Raw genomic sequence first — 18,018 nt, 5'->3', positions numbered from 1 at the left:
TCTCCAAACCCCTAAAGGGATCCCGCCTCATCTCTGGATTCCTACGGAATGGTTGTAGCCATTAGAGAATTTTATGCCCTAAGTTAATTGCAGTGGACTTAGTGGTATCTTGGTGACCCAGCATCTTGGGGACAAGATACTTAGTGCCCTGTTCCATCTGTACCCTTCATAGTATCTAGGCCAGCACTATGCACAAAATAAGAGCTCAGTGTTGATTGCAGGAATGAATGAATTATTGATTGAATGAATGAATAAATGAAAATTAGTAGACTGTTTTAAAGAACTTAACATGGAGCCAAGCACTGGGAGAAATGCTGAAGAGAGGGGGAGGACGAGAGAGAAAATAGGTGTGTGAGTGCATGTGTGTGTGTGTGTGTATGTGTGTGTGTGTCAGTGTTAAAGACACAACCACTGCCTCCATCCCCCAGCTTCCCATCAGCCTGCATTACCACAATTCTCTGAGTGTCAGCTTATAATGAGATGTTGTTGGTGTACTTCATACAAGAAATTTGCACTGTGGCCTGTGACTTTCGTGAAATCTTAGCTTATATAACCTGTTAGCTAGTTAGAAACTTCACCCTGCTGAAAAAATTATAAAATTTAAGGAGAAGAAGGACAAGGGAGGGATTATAGTTTTTAAAGGAAATTTAAATCCACCACACCATTCACAGAAGTGTCCTCAAAAGCACGCTTCCGATAGCCTAACTCATAAATGGGAATGGCGAGTGCCTCCGTAGAAGGCGTGGCTGTGAGGATTTTAAGTTTGGCATGTCCTGATTTCCATGTCAAATTGACAGTGCAGTATGGTTCCAGGGTAGAAACGGCTGGCTGAAGCAGGAAAATTGAGACATGCAAGCAATCCCAGACAGCATGACCTTGGATGTGTGACCTAACCTCTGTGCGCCCGTGATTTTCCCATCCATAAAAATGAAAACGTGACCTCACTTATTCTGGGGCTCCAAATAACATTTGTAATGTTCTTTGAATGTGTCAGAGAGAAAGATTCATTACACACTGAAGTCTGCATCCCCAAAGAGCATTACAAATGATCCTATTAAATCAGTGGCCTAGAAACAGTAAGATGCATCAGGTACGGCATTTATTTACCTGTTTATCATCTGCCAGAGTGTTTCCACTTGATTGACAGATGGATAATTGTCTAATTGGAGCACACTGAATTGTAACCACCAAAAAATGAAATAATGCATCTGTTTAACGCCGTGCTCGCAAATATTAAATTAGAATTGTGCTGGAGTCAGCCAATCCAGCCAAAATACTATTCTGCTTAAGTTCTAGCTGTCTGTAAACTTCTGCAATTGAGGCACTTTGGTACTTAAGAATTCAAACTAGGAAGAATTTTATGCAGTCTCATAAATTTCAAGTGAAAAAGACCAGAAAGGCTGACTTAAATTATGTAACTGCAGACTATCTCGTTTTTCAGGGCACCTAGTCAAATAAAGAATAGCAGTTCTGAATCACTACTGTTTGGAGCACGTGGACTTTAGATTCCTGAGTTTATACTTTGTGAACAAAAGGAAGTATTAATTTTGTAGAATGCAAAAAAAAAAAAAAAAAAAAGTCTAGGGGTATTGACTTTATTTTACTTCTAGTGGTGATTTTGTTCTTTTTTTGGTGGATCATGAGTAAGAAATTACGTGATTATAAGTTCATTGATTAGATTGCCATATCCAAACTGCCAGGGTAATGAATCAAAATGTGCTAAATGGAACTGCTGTTTCCTCTGAAGTTTTTATATATCCATATGTCTAGAACAATAAATTACCCAGAGATAGATCCTTGGGTAGGTTTGGGTTGTAGTGTGTTTTTTGTTTGCTTGTTCTGTGAGATCTTGTTTCAATCCCTTGGAACTGGGGAAACCAGAGCAGGTATTCATTCTGTTCTTTCATGCAGCAACTACCCTATGGTGTGTTAGACAGAACCTCATCATTGACCATTGACTGATGTAGTCTAGCTGAGGAGATAGATATGACATGTAATACACCATATTAAGTGCTTTGAGAGCATAATAAGTCAAGGAACTAATTTAGTTTGTGTAACTGGAGGCTGTCTTCATTAGGAAGTACCTGTTCCAGTTTGCTAATGCTACCATTTTGCAAAATACCAGCAATGGATTAGCTTTTTTTTTTTTTTTGATTCTTTTTTTTTTATTTTGAAATAAATTCAAAATTACATGAATAGTTGCAAAAACAATGCTAGCCCCATACACAGAATTCCATCATACCCTGACCCCCTCCCCCGATAGCTCAATCTACCAACTTTAACATGCTGTCACATCACTATTTCTTTCCCTCCCTATCTATCATCCATCATATATTTCTCTGTCTTATGAACATATGAGAGTTAGCTGCACACATCCTTGAACAGACACTATAATTCACATATGTACTTCCCATGAACAAGAACATTCTTTTATGTAATTTCATTAAGCACAGCTAAGAAGTATAAGAGATTCAACAATGATACAATGCTTACATTCTATATTTCATTTTCCTTATGTCTCAACTGTGTCCCTTCGAGCCACCTGTCCTCCACCCTCCAATCCCATCCAAGTTCATCCTTAGCATTCATTCAATTGTCGTCTAGTTAGATTGTCTTTTTTTTTTTTTTTCTTTTTTCAATTGTGGAAACATATATACAGCCTAAATCTTCCCATTCCACCACCTCCCTAGCCTTCCATTAGTGGGATTAATCACCTTTAGAATGATGTTATGCTCTTTCCCACCATCCATTACTAGAAATTTCCTTTCACCTCAAACAGCAACCCTACACTCATTTCTTAACTCCCCATTGCCCCTTCCCCCATTTCTCTTAACCCAAACTCTACTTTTCATCTCTATGGTTATATTCTCTGATAATTTCTTTGTGTTTACTGTGGGTCTTAAAATTAATCTCTTAAATCCATATCAATCTTGTTCTTCTTTGATACCACCTTCACTTCAATAGGGCACATAAACTATGTTCCTATACTCCTTCATTCCCCCACCTTTATATAGTTGTCTAAAATTACGTATTTTACATTGAGATCAAAACCACTGATTTGTTTGTGCATTTTTTATCATGTAGGAAGTAAATAGTGGAGTTATAGTTCAAAAATTATTGACTTCTATTTGTATTCCATTGTGTTTTGAGAATGTTCTTTGAGTATGTTCAATTTTTTTTTTTTTTTTTTTTAATTTCTTGAGGCTTGTTTTATGTCCCAGCTTATGGTCCCTTCTGAAGAAAGATCTGTGCTCTCTAGAGAAAAATGAGTGTCCTGGTGATTTGGGATGTAAGGTACTATATATGTCTGTTAAAATTCTCTATATCTCTTTCTCCTTTCTTTGTCTCTCTGTTGGTAGGGCTTCCTTTAGAATCTGAAGTAGGGCAGGTCTTTTATTGGCAAAGTCTCTCAGCATTTGTTTGTCTGTGAAAAATTTAAGCTCTCCCTCAAATTTGAAGGAGAGTTTTGCTGGGTAAAGTATTCTTGGCTGGAAATTTTTCTCTCTCAGAATTTTAAATATGTCATGCCACTGCCTTCTCGCCTCCATAGTGGCCACTGAGTAGTCACTACTTAGTCTTATATTGTTTCCTTTGTATGTGGTGAATCGCTTTTCTCTTGCTGCTTTCAGAACTTGCTCCTCTTCAGTATTTGAGAGTCTGATCAGAATATGTCTTGGGGTGGGTTTATTTGGATTTATTCCATTTGGAGTTCGCTGGGCATTTATGCTTTGTGTGTTTATATTATGTAGAAGGTTGGGGAAGTTTTCCCCAACAATTTCTTTGAATACTCTTTCTAGACCTTTACCCTTCTCTTCCCCTTCTGGGACACCAATGAGTCTTAAGTTTGGACGTTTTATTTTATCTATCGTATCCCTGAGATCCATTGAGATTTTTTCAATTTTTTCTCCATTATTTCTTTTGTTCTTTCATTTTCTGTTCTGTGGATTTCTAGGACACTGAGATGTTGTTCAGCTTCCTCTAGTCTTGTATTGTGAATATCCAGAGTCTTTAATTTGGCCTACAGTTTCTTTTATTTCCATAAGATCTTCTATTTTTTTATTTACTCTTGCAATGTCTTCTTTATGTTCTTCTAGGGTCTTCTTTATGGCACTTATATCCTGGGCCATGGTCTTCTTGATGTCCTTTAAATCCTTTGCCATGTTTTCATTCTTTGATTGTAGTTCTTTAATTAATTTTGTGAGGTATAATGTTTCCTCCGAAATCTTGATTTGTGTGTTTGGAGCTGGATTCTCCATATCGTCTGGTTTTATCGTATGCATTAAGATTTTCTGTTCTTTTTGGCCCCTTGGCATTTGTTTTGCTTGATAGGGTTCTTTCAAGTTGTATCAAAAAAAAAAGGATATCGATCTAATTTTTCAGAGACACAATTTGGTGATATACATTTTCTCTAACTAACTAGCACACGGCATCTGTGAGTCGCTTATATCCCTCAAGTCAGTTCTGAACCATTTTTCCACGGAGTGTGGGGAAACAGTTCCCGTGTGTTCAGTTGGAGAACTCAGCCTGGGTGTGCCGCTGGAGCCGTCCACCCTGGATGTGGGTTTCGTGCACGGGTGGCCAGGGAGGGACGGCAGTTCTCTCTCAGTGTCCCACAAACCACCGGACTCGGCGCAGCACCCCCGGGCTCTCCGAGCGGATCCCCCCTCCCAGCCGCGATCCTCCCTCAGCCGAGAGAAAATGCTGTGCTACATCATCAGTGTGCGCCATCCCCCAAGGGAAGCCCCGGGCCGCCGGGCCGCGCTGCGGGGCTCTCAGCTCATTTCAGAATGCTGAATGTGTGAGGCTGCCTTTACTGCAATGCCTTGCGGGCTGAGAGCAGCTGAGGTTTTCTCCACAGAGAGAGAGTGAGAGACAGAAAATCTCCCAGGTTCACCCGTCAGCCAGATAGCACCCAATCCTCTGGGCTCCCTATCCTGCGATTCTCCCAAGGTCAGTTGTCACCAAAAGCCTCTGTCTGCTTGTTGAGGATTCGCTGTCTGTATTGAGCAGTTAATATTAAAACCTCCGTTGGCAGGCGGGGCAAGATGGCAGACTGGTGAGCTGTATGTTTTAGTTAATCCTCCAGGAAAGTAGGTAGAAAGCCAGGAACTGCATGGAGTGGACACCACAGAGCAATCTGACCTTGGGTATACTTCATACAACACTCATGAAAACTTGGAACTGCTGAGATCAGCGAAATCTAAGCCCAATACAGAAAGCTTCAAAGACTTGCAATTTGGGCAGGTCAAGTCAAGAGCAGAACTAGGAGAGCTCTGAGACAAAACGCAATAATCCAGTGGCTGAGAAAATTCACTATAAACACCACAACTTCCCAAGAAAAGGGGGGTGTCCGCTCACAGCCATCATCCTGGTGGACAGGAAACACTCCTGCCCATCGCCAGCCCCATAGCCCAGAACTGCCCCAGACAACCCAGTGTGACGAAAGTGCTTCAAATAACAGGCACACACCACAAAACTGGGCGTGGACATTAGCCTTCCCTGCAACCTCAGCTGATTGTCCCAGAGTTGGGAAGGTAGAGCAGTGTGAATTAACAAAGCCCCATTCAGCCATCATTTCAGCAGACTGGGAGCCTCCCTACACAGCCCAGCAGCCCAGAACTGCCCTGGGGGGACGGCACTCACCTGTGACATAGCACAGTCATCCCTCAACAGAGGACCCGGGGTGCACGGCCTGGAAGAGGGGCCCACTTGCAAGTCTCAGGAGCCATATGCCAATACCAAGGACTTGTGGGTCAGTGGCAGAGACAAACTGTGGCAGGACTGAACTGAAGGATTAGACTATTGCAGCAGCTTTAAAACTCTAGGATCACCAGGGAGATTTGATTGTTAGAACCACCCCCCCCCCCTCCCTGACTGCCCAGAAACACGCCCCATATACAGGGCAGGCAACACCAACTACACACGCAAGCTTGGTACACCAATTGGACCCCACAAGACTCACTCCCCCACTCACCATAAAGGCTAAGAAGGGGAGAACTGGCTTGTGGAGAACAGGTGGCTCGTGGACAACACCGCTGGTTAGTTAAAGAAAGTGTACTCCACGAAGCTGTAGATCTGATAAATTAGAGATAAGGACTTCAATTGGTCTACAAATCCTAAAAGAACCCTATCAAGTTCAGCAAATGCCACGAGGCCAAAAACAACAGAAAATTATAAAGCATATGAAAAAAACAGACGATATGGATAACCCAAGCCGAAGCACCCAAATCAAAATACCAGAAGAGACACAGCACCTAGAGCAGCTACTCAAAGAACTAAAGATGAACAATGAGACCATAGTACGGGAGACAAAGGAAATCAAGAAGAACCTAGAAGAACATAAAGAAGACATTGCAAGACTAAACAAAAAAATGGATGATCTTATGGAAATTAAAGAAACTGTTGACCAAATTAAAAAGATTCTGGACACTCATAGTACAAGACTAGAGGAAGTTGAACAACGAATCAGTGACCTCGAAGATGACAGAATAGAAAATGAAAGCATAAAAGAAAGAATGGGGAAAAAATTGAAAAAATCGAAATGGACCTCAGGGATATGATAGATAATATGAAACGTCCAAATATAAGACTCATTGGAGTCCCAGAAGGGGAAGAAAAGGGTAAAGGTCTAGGAAGAGTATTCAAAGAAATTGTTGGGGAAAACTTCCCAAATCTTCTAAACAACATAAATACACAAATCATAAATGCTCAGCGAACCCCAAATAGAATAAATCCAAATAAACCCACTCCAAGACATATACTGATCACACTGTCAAACACAGAAGAGAAGGAGCAAGTTCTGAAAGCAGCAAGAGAAAAGCAATTCACCACATACAAAGGAAACAGCATAAGACTAAGTAGTGACTACTCAGCAGCCACCATGGAGGCGAGAAGGCAGTGGCACGATATATTTAAAATTCTGAGTGAGAAAAATTTCCAGCCAAGAATACTTTATCCAGCAAAGCTCTCCTTCAAATTTGAGGGAGAGCTTAAATTTTTCACAGACAAACAAATGCTGAGAGAATTTGCTAACAAGAGACCTGCCCTACTGGAGATACTAAAGGAAGCCCTACAGACAGAGAAACAAAGAAAGGACAGAGAGACTTGGAGAAAGGTTCAGTACTAAAGAGATTCGGTATGTGTACAATAAAGGATATTAATAGACAGAGGGGAAAAATATGACAAACATAAACCAAAGGATAAGATGGCTGATTCAAGAAATGCCATCACGGTTATAACGTTGAATGTAAATGGATTAAACTCCCCAATTAAAAGATACAGATTCGCAGAATGGATCAAAAAAAATGAACCATCAATATGTTGCATACAAGAGACTCATCTTAGACACAGGGACACAAAGAAACTGAAAGTGAAAGGATGGAAAAAAATATTTCATGCAAGCTACAGCCAAAAGAAAGCAGGTGTAGCAATATTAATCTCAGATAAAATAGACTTCAAATGCAGGGATGTTTTGAGAGACAAAGAAGGCCACTACATACTAATAAAAGGGGCAATTCAGCAAGAAGAAATAACAATCGTAAATGTCTATGCACCCAATCAAGGTGCCACAAAATACATGAGAGAAGCACTGGCAAAACTAAAGGAAGCAATTGATGTTTCCACAATAATTGTGGGAGACTTCAACACATCACTCTCTCCTATAGATAGATCAACCAGACAGAAGACCAATAAGGAAATTGAAAACCTAAACAATCTGATAAATGAATTAGATTTAACAGACATATACAGGACATTACATCCCAAATCACCAGGATACACATACTTTTCTAGTGCTCATGGAACTTTCTCCAGAATAGATCACATGCTGGGACATAAAACAAGCCTCAATAAATTTAAAAAGATCGAAATTATTCAAAGCACATTCTCTGACCACAATGGAATACAATTAGAAGTCAATAACCATCAGAGACTTAGAAAATTCACAAATACCTGGAGATTAAACAACACACTCCTAAACAATCAGTAGGTTAAAGAAGAAATAGCAAGAGAAATTGCTAAATATATAGAGACGAATGAAAATGAGAACACAACATACCAAAACCTATGGGATGCAGCAAAAGCAGTGCTGAGGGGGAAATTTATAGCACTAAACGCATATATTAAAAAGGAAGAAAGAGCCAAAATCAAAGAACTAATGGATCAACTGAAGAAGCTAGAAAATGAACAGCAAACCAATCCTAAACCAAGTACAAGAAAAGAAATAACAAGGATTAAAGCAGAAATAAATGACATAGAGAACAAAAAAACAATAGAGAGGATAAATATCACCAAAAGTTGGTTCTTTGAGAAGATCAACAAGATTGACAAGCCCCTAGCTAGACTGACAAAATCAAAAAGAGAGAAGACCCATATAAACAAAATAATGAATGAAAAAGGTGACATAACTGCAGATCCTGAAGAAATTAAAAAAATTATAAGAGGATACTATGAACAACTGTATGGCAACAAACTGGATAATGTAGAGGAAATGGACAATTTCCTGGAAACATATGAACAACCTAGACTGACCAGAGAAGAAATAGAAGACCTCAACCAACCCATCACAAGCAGAGAGATCCAATCAGTCATCAAAAATCTTCCCACAAATAAATGCCCAGGGCCAGATGGCTTCACAGGGGAATTCTACCAAACTTTCCAGAAAGAACTGACACCAATCTTACTCAAACTCTTTCAAAACATTGAAGAAAATGGAACACTGCCTAACTCATTTTATGAAGCTAACATCAATCTAATACCAAAACCAGGCAAAGATGCTACAGAAAAGGAAAACTACCGGCCAATCTCCCTAATGAATATAGATGCAAAAAACCTCAACAAAATACTTGCAAATAGAATCCAAAGACACATTAAAAAAATCATACACCATGACCAAGTGGGGTTTATTCCAGGCATGCAAGGATGGTTCAACATAAGAAAATCAATCAATGTATTACAACACATTAACAAGTCAAAAGGGAAAAATCAATTGATCATCTCAATAGATGCTGAAAAAGCATTTGACAATATCCAACATCCGTTTTTGATAAAAACACTTCAAAAGGTAGGAATTGAAGGAAACTTCCTCAACATGATAAAGAGCATATATGAAAAACCCACAGCCAGCATAGTACTCAATGGTGAGAGACTGAAAGCCTTCCCCCTAAGATCAGGAACAAGACAAGGATGCCCGCTGTCACCACTGTTATTCAACATTGTGCTGGAAGTGCTAGCCAGGGCAATCCGGCAAGACAAAGAAATAAAAGGCATCCAAATTGGAAAAGAAGAAGTAAAACTGTCACTGTTTGCAGATGATATGATCTTATATCTAGAAAACCCTGAGAAATCGACAATACAGCTACTAGAGCTAATAAACAAATTTAGCACAGTAGCGGGATACAAGGTTAATGCACATAAGTCAGTAATGTTTCTATATGCTAGAAATGAACAAACTGAGGAGACACTCAAGAAAAAGATACCATTTTCAATAGCAACTAAAAAAATCAAGTACCTAGGAATCAACTTAACCAAAGATGTAAAAGACCTATACAAAGAAAACTACATAACTCTACTAAAAGAAATAGAAGGGGACCTTAAAAGATGGAAAAATATTCCATGTTCATGGATAGGAAGACTAAATGTCATTAAGATGTCAATTCTACCCAAACTCATCTACAGATTCAATGCAATCCCAATCAAAATTCCAACAACCTACTTTGCAGACTTGGAAAAGCTAGTTATCAAATTTATTTGGAAAGGGAAGATGCCTCAAATTGCTAAAGACACTCTAAAAAAGAAAAACGAAGTGGGAGGACTTACACTCCCTGACTTTGAAGCTTATTATAAAGCCACAGTTGCCAAAACAGCATGGTACTGGCACAAAGATAGACATATAGATCAATGGAATCGAATTGAGAATTCAGAGATAGACCCTCAGATCTATGGCCGACTGATCTTTGATAAGGCCCCCAAAGTCACTGAACTGAGTCATAATGGTCTTTTCAACAAATGGGGCTGGGAGAGTTGGATATCCATATCCAAAAGAATGAAAGAGGACCCCTACCTCACCCCCTACACAAAAATTAACTCAAAATGGACCAAAGATCTCAATATAAAAGAAAGTACCATAAAACTCCTAGAAGATAATGTAGGAAAACATCTTCAAGACCTTGTATTAGGCGGCCACTTCCTAGACTTTACACCCAAAGCACAAGCAACAAAAGAGAAAATAGATAAATGGGAACTCCTCAAGCTTAGAAGTTTCTGCACCTCAAAGGAATTTCTCAAAAAGGTAAAGAGGCAGCCAACTCAATGGGAAAAAATTTTTGGAAACCATGTATCTGACAAAAGACTGATATCTTGCATATATAAAGAAATCCTACAACTCAATGACAATAGTGCAGTCGGCCCAATTATAAAATGGGCAAAAGATATGAAAAGACAGTTCTCTGAAGAGGAAATACAAATGGCCAAGAAACACATGAAAAAATGTTCAGCTTCACTAGCTATTAGAGAGATGCAAATTAAGACCACAATGAGATACCATCTAACACCGGTTAGAATGGCTGCCATTAAACAAACAGGAAACTACAAATGCTGGAGGGGATGTGGAGAAATTGGAACTCTTATTCATTGTTGGTGGGACTGTATAATGGTTCAGCCACTCTGGAAGTCAGTCTGGCAGTTCCTTAGAAAACTAGATATAGAGCTACCATTCGATCCAGCGATTGCACTTCTCGGTATATACCCGGAAGGTCAGAAAGCAGTGACACGAACAGATATCTGCACGCCAATGTTCATAGCAGCATTATTCACAATTGCTAAGAGATGGAAACAACCCAAATGTCCTTCAACAGATGAGTGGATAAATAAAATGTGGTATATACACACGATGGAATACTACGCAGCAGTAAGAAGGAACGATCTCGTGAAACATATGACAACATGGATGAACCTTGAAGACATAATGCTGAGCGAAATAAGCCAGGCACAAAAAGAGAAATATTATATGCTACCACTAATGTGAACTTTGAAAAATGTAAAACAAATGGTTTATAATGTAGAATGTAGGGGAACTAGCAATAGAGAGCAATTAAGGAAGGGGGAACAATAATCCAAGAAGAACAGATAAGCTATTTAACGTTCTGGGGATGCCCAGGAATGACTATGGTCTGTTAATTTCTGATGGATATAGTGGGAACAAGTTCACAGAAATGTTGCTATATTAGGTAACTTTCTTGGGGTAAAGTAGGAACATGTTGGAAATTAAGCAGTTATCTTTGGTTAGTTGTCTTTTTCTTACTCCCTTGTTATGGTCTCTTTGAAAATTTCTTTTATTGTATGTTTGTTTTCTTTTTAACTTTTTTTTCATACAGTTGATTTAAAAAAGAAGGGAAAGTTTAAAAAAAAAAAAAAAAAAACAGGGGAAAAAAAAAGATGTAGTGTCCCCTTGAGGAGCCTGTGGAGAATGCAGGGGTATTCGCCTGCTCCACCTCCATGGTTGCTAACATGACCACAGACATAGGGGACTGGTGGTTTGATGGGCTGAGCCCTCTACCACAGGACTTGCCCTTGGGAAGACGGTTGCTGCAAAGGAGAGGCTAGGCCTCCCTATGGTTGTGCCTAAGAGCCTCCTCCCGAATGCCTCTTTGTTGCTCAGATGTGGCCCTGTCTCTCTAGCTAAGCCAACTTGAAAGGTGAAATCACTGCCCTCCCCCCTACGTGGGATCAGACACCCAGGGGAGTGAATCTCCCTGGCAACGTGGAATACGACTCCCAGGGAGGCATGTAGACTTGGCATCGTGGGACGGAGAACATCTTGACCAAAAGGGGGATGTGAGAGGAAATGAAATAAGCTTCAGTGGCAGAGAGAATCCAAAAGGACCCAAGAGGTCACTCTGGTGGGCACTCTTACGCACACTTTAGACAACCCTTTTTAGGTTCTAAAGAATTGGGGTAGCTGGTGGTGGATACCTGAAACTATCAAACTACAACCCAGAACCCATGAATCTCGAAGTCAGTTGTATAAAAATGTAGCTTATGAGGAGTGACAATGGGATTGGGAAAGCCATAAGGACCAAACTCCACTTTGTCTAGTTTATGGATGGATGTGTAGAAAAGTAGGGGAAGGAAACAAACAGACAAAGGTACCCAGTGTTCTTTTTTACTTCAATTGCTCTTTTTCACTCTAATTATTATTCTTGTTATTTTTGTGTGTGTCCTAATGAAGGTGTCAGGGATTGATTTGGGTGATGAATGTACCACTATGTAATGGTACTGTAAACAGTCGAAAGTACGATTTGTTTTGTATGACTGCGTGGTATGTGAATATATCTCAATAAAATGAAGATTTGAAAAAAAAAAAAAAAAAACCTCCCTTGGAGCTGGGCTGAGAAAGTGCACGGCGTGGCTTCTGCGAGGGAGGGGCTCTCAGCTCTAGGTTCTCGGCCCTCAGCGCAGGTCCACAGTTTTACTTACAGATTTTATGCTGTGATCTCGGGCATTCCTCCCAATTCATGTCAGTGGATGTTGAGTGTACAGTCACATTTGTCTCCCCGCTGTTATTCCAGGTTATTTACTGGTTTTTTGTTCATTTATGAATTGTTCTGGGGGAGACTAAGTCTTCCACTTCTTTCTATGCTGCCATCTTCCCAGAATCCTCGGATTAGCTTTTATAAAGGAGGTTTATTTGGTTACAAAGTTACAGTCTTAAGGCCATAAAGTGTCCAAGGTAAGGCATCTACAATCGGGTACCTCCACTGGAGGATGGCCATTGGCATCCAGAAAACCTCTGTTAGCCCAGAAGGCACGTGATTGGCGTCTGCTTGCTCCCAGGTTGCATTTCAAAATGGTGTTCTCCAAAATGTTGCTTTTGGGGCATTTTGTCCTCTCTTAGCTGCAGCTGCTCTTCAAAATGTCACTCTCAGTTGCTCTCAGCAACTGTGTGTTCTTCAAAGTGTCCCTCGTGGCTGTAGCAAGCTTGCTCCTTCTGTCTGAGCTCATATAGTGCCCTAGTAAACTAATCAAGGCCCATGCTGAATGGGCAGGGCCACACCTCCATGGAAATTACCCAATCAGAGTTATCACCTACAGTTGGGTGTATTGCATCTCCATGGAAATAATCAAAGAATTACAATCTAATTAACACTAATATGTCTGCCCACACAAGAGTGCATCAAATATAATGGTATTTTGGGGGACATAATACATTCAAACTGGCACCGTACCCAAGGCCACTCTATTGAGTTGTGCCAGTTCTGCCCTGGACAAGGGCACTGGTCCAAAGTGGTTAAGTGGGACTGAAATCAAGCACACACTCTGCTCTCCAACCATGTGCCCTGGTACAGGGTGGTGTCTGCCTGGAGGACGGAGCCTTTTCCATTTGCACAAAGACACCATTATATGGTGTCTTGGTGGCCCCCAAAGCCAGCATTTGAGTAGGGATTTAAATAATGAGCAGGAGTTTGCCAGGTAGAATCCTGGGTAGTGAGCTTGGCATACAGTCATGAAAGAATCCGGAATGTCTGGGGAAGGATGGAAAGTTCAGTGGTTTCAATTTTATCCAGTTGGAGTTGGGGAACCAACAGAATTTAAAGTGTGGGAGCACTTTAAATATTAGTGGTCAGCACCGTTAGGAGTATAGGGTGATGGCAAGGGGCACCGGCAAATTCCAGAGGAGAGGAGATGGTGCCCTTGATTATGACAGCAAGGATGGGGTTGGGAGAAGGTAGGGGTGTAGGCAGGGAGGTGTGAGGGCAATGATAGGGCAAGAATTGACATCAAGGTTATAACTCTGGATACCAGGTGAATATCCCACCCAGCAACCAAAAGAGGAAGGGAAGTCATTTTGGGTATGGGGACTGATAAAAAGCAGTTTGAAACATGGTGAGTTAAGGATCTGGTGGCTATTTTTGGAGACAGGCAGAGGCTGTTAAGTCAGCTTTGTAAAGCATAAGCTCATGAGTTATGTAAGTGAAGCTATGGCGTGGGTAGGATCACCTAGAGAGAACATGTAGTAAGGAAAAAGAGAACCAGGCTGGCATGCTGGTTGGCAACTAGAAAGCATCAGTTGACTTTAGTGAAAATAGTTTGGGGAGAGTGCTGGGGATAGAAGTCAAATTGTAGTAGACTGAGGATTAAGTAAGTATTAAAGAAAACAGTGGTTGTCAATCCCAGATGCACATTGGAATTATCCATGAAGGTGGTTGTTTTTTGATTTGTTTTTTAATTATCAATGCCTAGGTCCCACACCTAGCTATTCTGAGTTAATTGGTGTTTTTAGTTACCTGGGCTGCTCAAGCAAATACCATGCAATGGGATGGCTTAAACAATGCCAATTAATTAATGAGAATAAGAGGAAGTCCAAGTCAAGGCCTCAACGGGGTGATGCTTTCTTCCAAAGACTGGCTTTCTAGGGCTGGCTGCCGGGGATCCTTGGCCCTTGGCTCCTTTGTTACATGGTAAGGCACATGGAAGCCTCTTCTGGCTTCTGCATTCTCTTCTGAGATCCACTGCCCTTCTGCTTCTTACTTCCTATGGCTTTCTCTCTGTGTGTCTGAATTTCATTCCACTTATAAAGGATTCCAGTAACAGGATGAAGACTCATCCTTATTGAGTTGGGACCCTTAGCTGAAGTAACCTCATCAAAAGGTCCTACTTACAATGGGTTCACACCCACATGAATGGATTAAATTTAAGAACATGTTTTTCTGGGCTGCAGACCTCCAAACCACCACAAGCAGTATTACGTGGGGCCCAGGAATCAGTATTTCTGAAAAGCTCCTCAAACAAGACCAATGGGCAGCCAGAATTAGGAACTACTGCTCTTGTCTAGTCTTTTGAGAAGTGTGAATAAATCCTAACAGCTAGCAAACTTATGATGAGATGTTTAAAATTATAGGGAATCAGAGACATGCAAAATTTTTCAAAGGTGAGGAACCTAATATTATTATAAGACAGGAAAAATTAGAAAGCTGGATAATGCTAAATGTTAATGTGGATGTGGAACATAGAAACTCTTATATGCCACTCGTGGGTGGGTAACCTGGTAGAGCATTATGTTGAGAAATTTTAATTCCTTAGACATGCTCTGTGACCCAGCAGTTCCCCCACTGGTAATGCATTCCAGGGAAATTCTCCCACAGGTCCATAAGGGAACGTGCACTAGGATATTCCATTGCAGCCTCACACAGGATGAGGAGAATTGGAGATGTTCTGGGAGGCCTTCACTTGGAGAGTGGATTAGGTAAAATGGGGTGATGTGCCTCATAGGGTATCAGGCAGCCGTCAGAACCAATAGATCAGGTGTGTGTATAACACAGATGGATCTTAAGAATATAATGCTTAGTAAAAAGGCAGAAAATTTTGTCATATAATTTATGCAAAAATTCATAAAGACAATATATATTAATCAAAGACACATTCAAATAAAAAGGTTGTACCCTAAACCATTAAAATGATTGTTGGTGCATAAGAAGAGAAGGGAGTGGAATATGGAGAGGAAAGAAAAGGCATTTTACTTACAAAGTGTGATTCCAAGGAAGTTTGAGATAGGATGGAAGTTTAAGTAGTAAGTAGGGTCAAGGGAAGGTTGTGTGTATGTTTTAATAGAATGAAGAAGAGATGTGCATGTGCAGATGAAATGGAAGACTCTACGGGAGATCACACTTTCCCACTTCTTTATTCAGTATTGCTAATAACAGCTAAGAGTTATGCCCGAGTAGTGTTCCTCTCTTTATCCCTAAAGAACTTAAGTTCGTTTTTTTCTCACTACTAAAGTGATGCATGCTTCTTACATGCAGACCAGGAAATTTATGTATAAAACTAACAGAAAGACATCCATAAACCCACCCACCCAGATAGAATATCCATATCCTTTTCTATGAACATGTTACAAAATTAGATGATACCCCTTTGTAACTTGAACTTTTTTCCCCCATCAAACAGTGTGTTGCAAACATCTTCTATGTTCAAAGATATTTCTGCCACTTTTTTTTGTACCACGTTTTTCACATTTTTGTACTTTTTGTTGGTGATTTCACTGTTTAAAATGGCCTCAAAGTGTACTTCTGAAGTGCTTACCTAAGCACAAGATGACTGTGATGTGCCTTACAGAGAAAATAAGTTAGATAAACATCCAGGTATGAGTCATATTTCAGTTGGCCGTGAGTTCAGTGTTATTGAATCAACAAGACAAATAAAATAAGGTGACTTTGAACACAAAATGCACATAAAACAAAGTTATATATTGATTAATTGGTGACAGTGTGATGAGAGGCTCGCAGGAGCCTACCCTGTATTTTCCCTGGGAGCAGTGGTTCCTTATTTGCTAATTCAGTGTTTGCAGCACTTTATAGAACGTAACTACTGTGAACAATGAGAATCGACTGTACCTGTTTTAGCTGTTTTAGCCTTTTGCCCAGTTCTTCCTCTTTGGTGTTTCTCTGTTGTTGATTCTTGTGCATTCTTTGTGTATATGTATGTATATTTTAATAATACGTATTAATTAGAGAAGTTGTGGGTTTATAGGAAAATCATGCATAAAGTACAGAGTTCCCATAATACCTCCCCCGTTATTAACAGCTCACATTGGTGGGGTACATTTGTTACAGTTGATAGAAGCACAATTTTTATAATTGCACTAATAACTATAGTCCATGGTTTAACTTAGGGTTCATTGCTTGTGTTGTGCAGCTTCATGGATTTCTTTTTCCATTTCTAATGGCTGCCTAGTTTTCCACTGTATACGTGCACCATCACTAATTTAACCCTCCCTCTTCTGTTGGACATGAATAGCTTCTAAATTTTGCTGCCTCACGCACTGCAGTGAACAAATGTAAGATACCTACCTTCAAAGACAATTTTCTGTCCTTAATTTGACTCATTTCAAAAAAGAGATTTAAAGATTGGATTTGAAATTGTCTAATGAATTAAAAATTTGTTCTGCTTCACGTAAGACAGAGTGCCAGATCCCCTTGGAACTCTTCTGGGGCCAGCCATGAATGGGAATGAAGGAACAGGGACCCTCTGCATTGTTTGCACACAGTTTTAGGTACTTGTCATTGTGCCAAAATACAATATGGCCTCCCTGGTTTCAGCACTTGAATCAGTTGATACACAATTAAATCACGTCAACTATTACAGGCATCAACGTGGGAGGTGTGTATTACCTCACATGTGATTATGATGTGGCCGTGCTGAAATAGGATGCCCTGAGTTTTTAGAAAATTGCAAGAAAATCAGTTTATGCTAGGGGGGCAAAGCGGGTTCTTAAATTTATCCCCATCGCCGGACTAAGGACCAGAGCAAGCAAGCCCATGGGAAAGGATGGTGTGTTTTTCTGAAAACTCTACCCCAAAACGGGTAGTTTCGGAGAGTTGATTTAATCCTTCCAGTTGGTGGATTTAAGCATCCGAAATCCGTGTTTATTCAAGCCTTGCTGGTTAAGAACTCACCGGGCAGCCCTGCAGCCAGCTTGTCAAGGCCCCAAAAAAGCCTCCTGGATGCTGGAGACTCAGAAAAGCACTAGCATTTCCATGTCATTGGTGAAGCATTTATGATAAACAGCAGCAAAAGAAATGCACTTCTGTCTTTTCAAACTAGCCCTTTGTTGTCAAGAAGCTTTGACAAGACATAGTCATTTGCAGGGACTGTCAAGAAATATTCTATAGTCTGCGTGTATATTAACATATAACCCCAAGCCGAATGAATTAGTGCTGGGCAGCTCTGTGCTTCCAGCAGGCAAGGTGAGCCTGCGTGTGAGTTTCAGTTGAAGGGGCAAGGAAAGCTCAAGGCTTACCCAGCTCCCTTCAGCATCCCTGCTTAAAAATAGCAGTGCAGGCCACAGCTTAGTGTTTTGACAGCTTGTATCAGCAGTTTTCTCGGCTGATATATTGACTGCAGTTTGGACTTCGGTCCTGCTGATCTAATAAAACATCACCATCATAACAGAGAAAGTACAGGAATCTTTTTGTGGTCCCAACCACTTGGCAAAGTGGCTTTACAGGGCTCCTGTAAAGCTAA

At 40.4% G+C, this 18,018-nt stretch overlaps 1 protein-coding gene across 3 annotated transcripts in view; it reads left to right on the top strand.

Moving 5' to 3' along the window:
* ENOX1 (ecto-NOX disulfide-thiol exchanger 1) overlaps nt 1-18,018 on the top strand; it is a 314,387-nt gene that overhangs the window by 239,882 nt on the left and 56,487 nt on the right. The gene's annotated exons all lie outside the window — the stretch shown is intronic.

This window comes from Choloepus didactylus, chromosome 12 (assembly GCF_015220235.1).
Source record: "Choloepus didactylus isolate mChoDid1 chromosome 12, mChoDid1.pri, whole genome shotgun sequence".
Classification (NCBI taxonomy): Eukaryota; Metazoa; Chordata; class Mammalia; order Pilosa; family Megalonychidae; genus Choloepus; species Choloepus didactylus.
The sequence above is the reverse complement of the archived record's forward strand: the minus strand, read 5'-3'. Positions and strand labels throughout refer to the sequence as shown.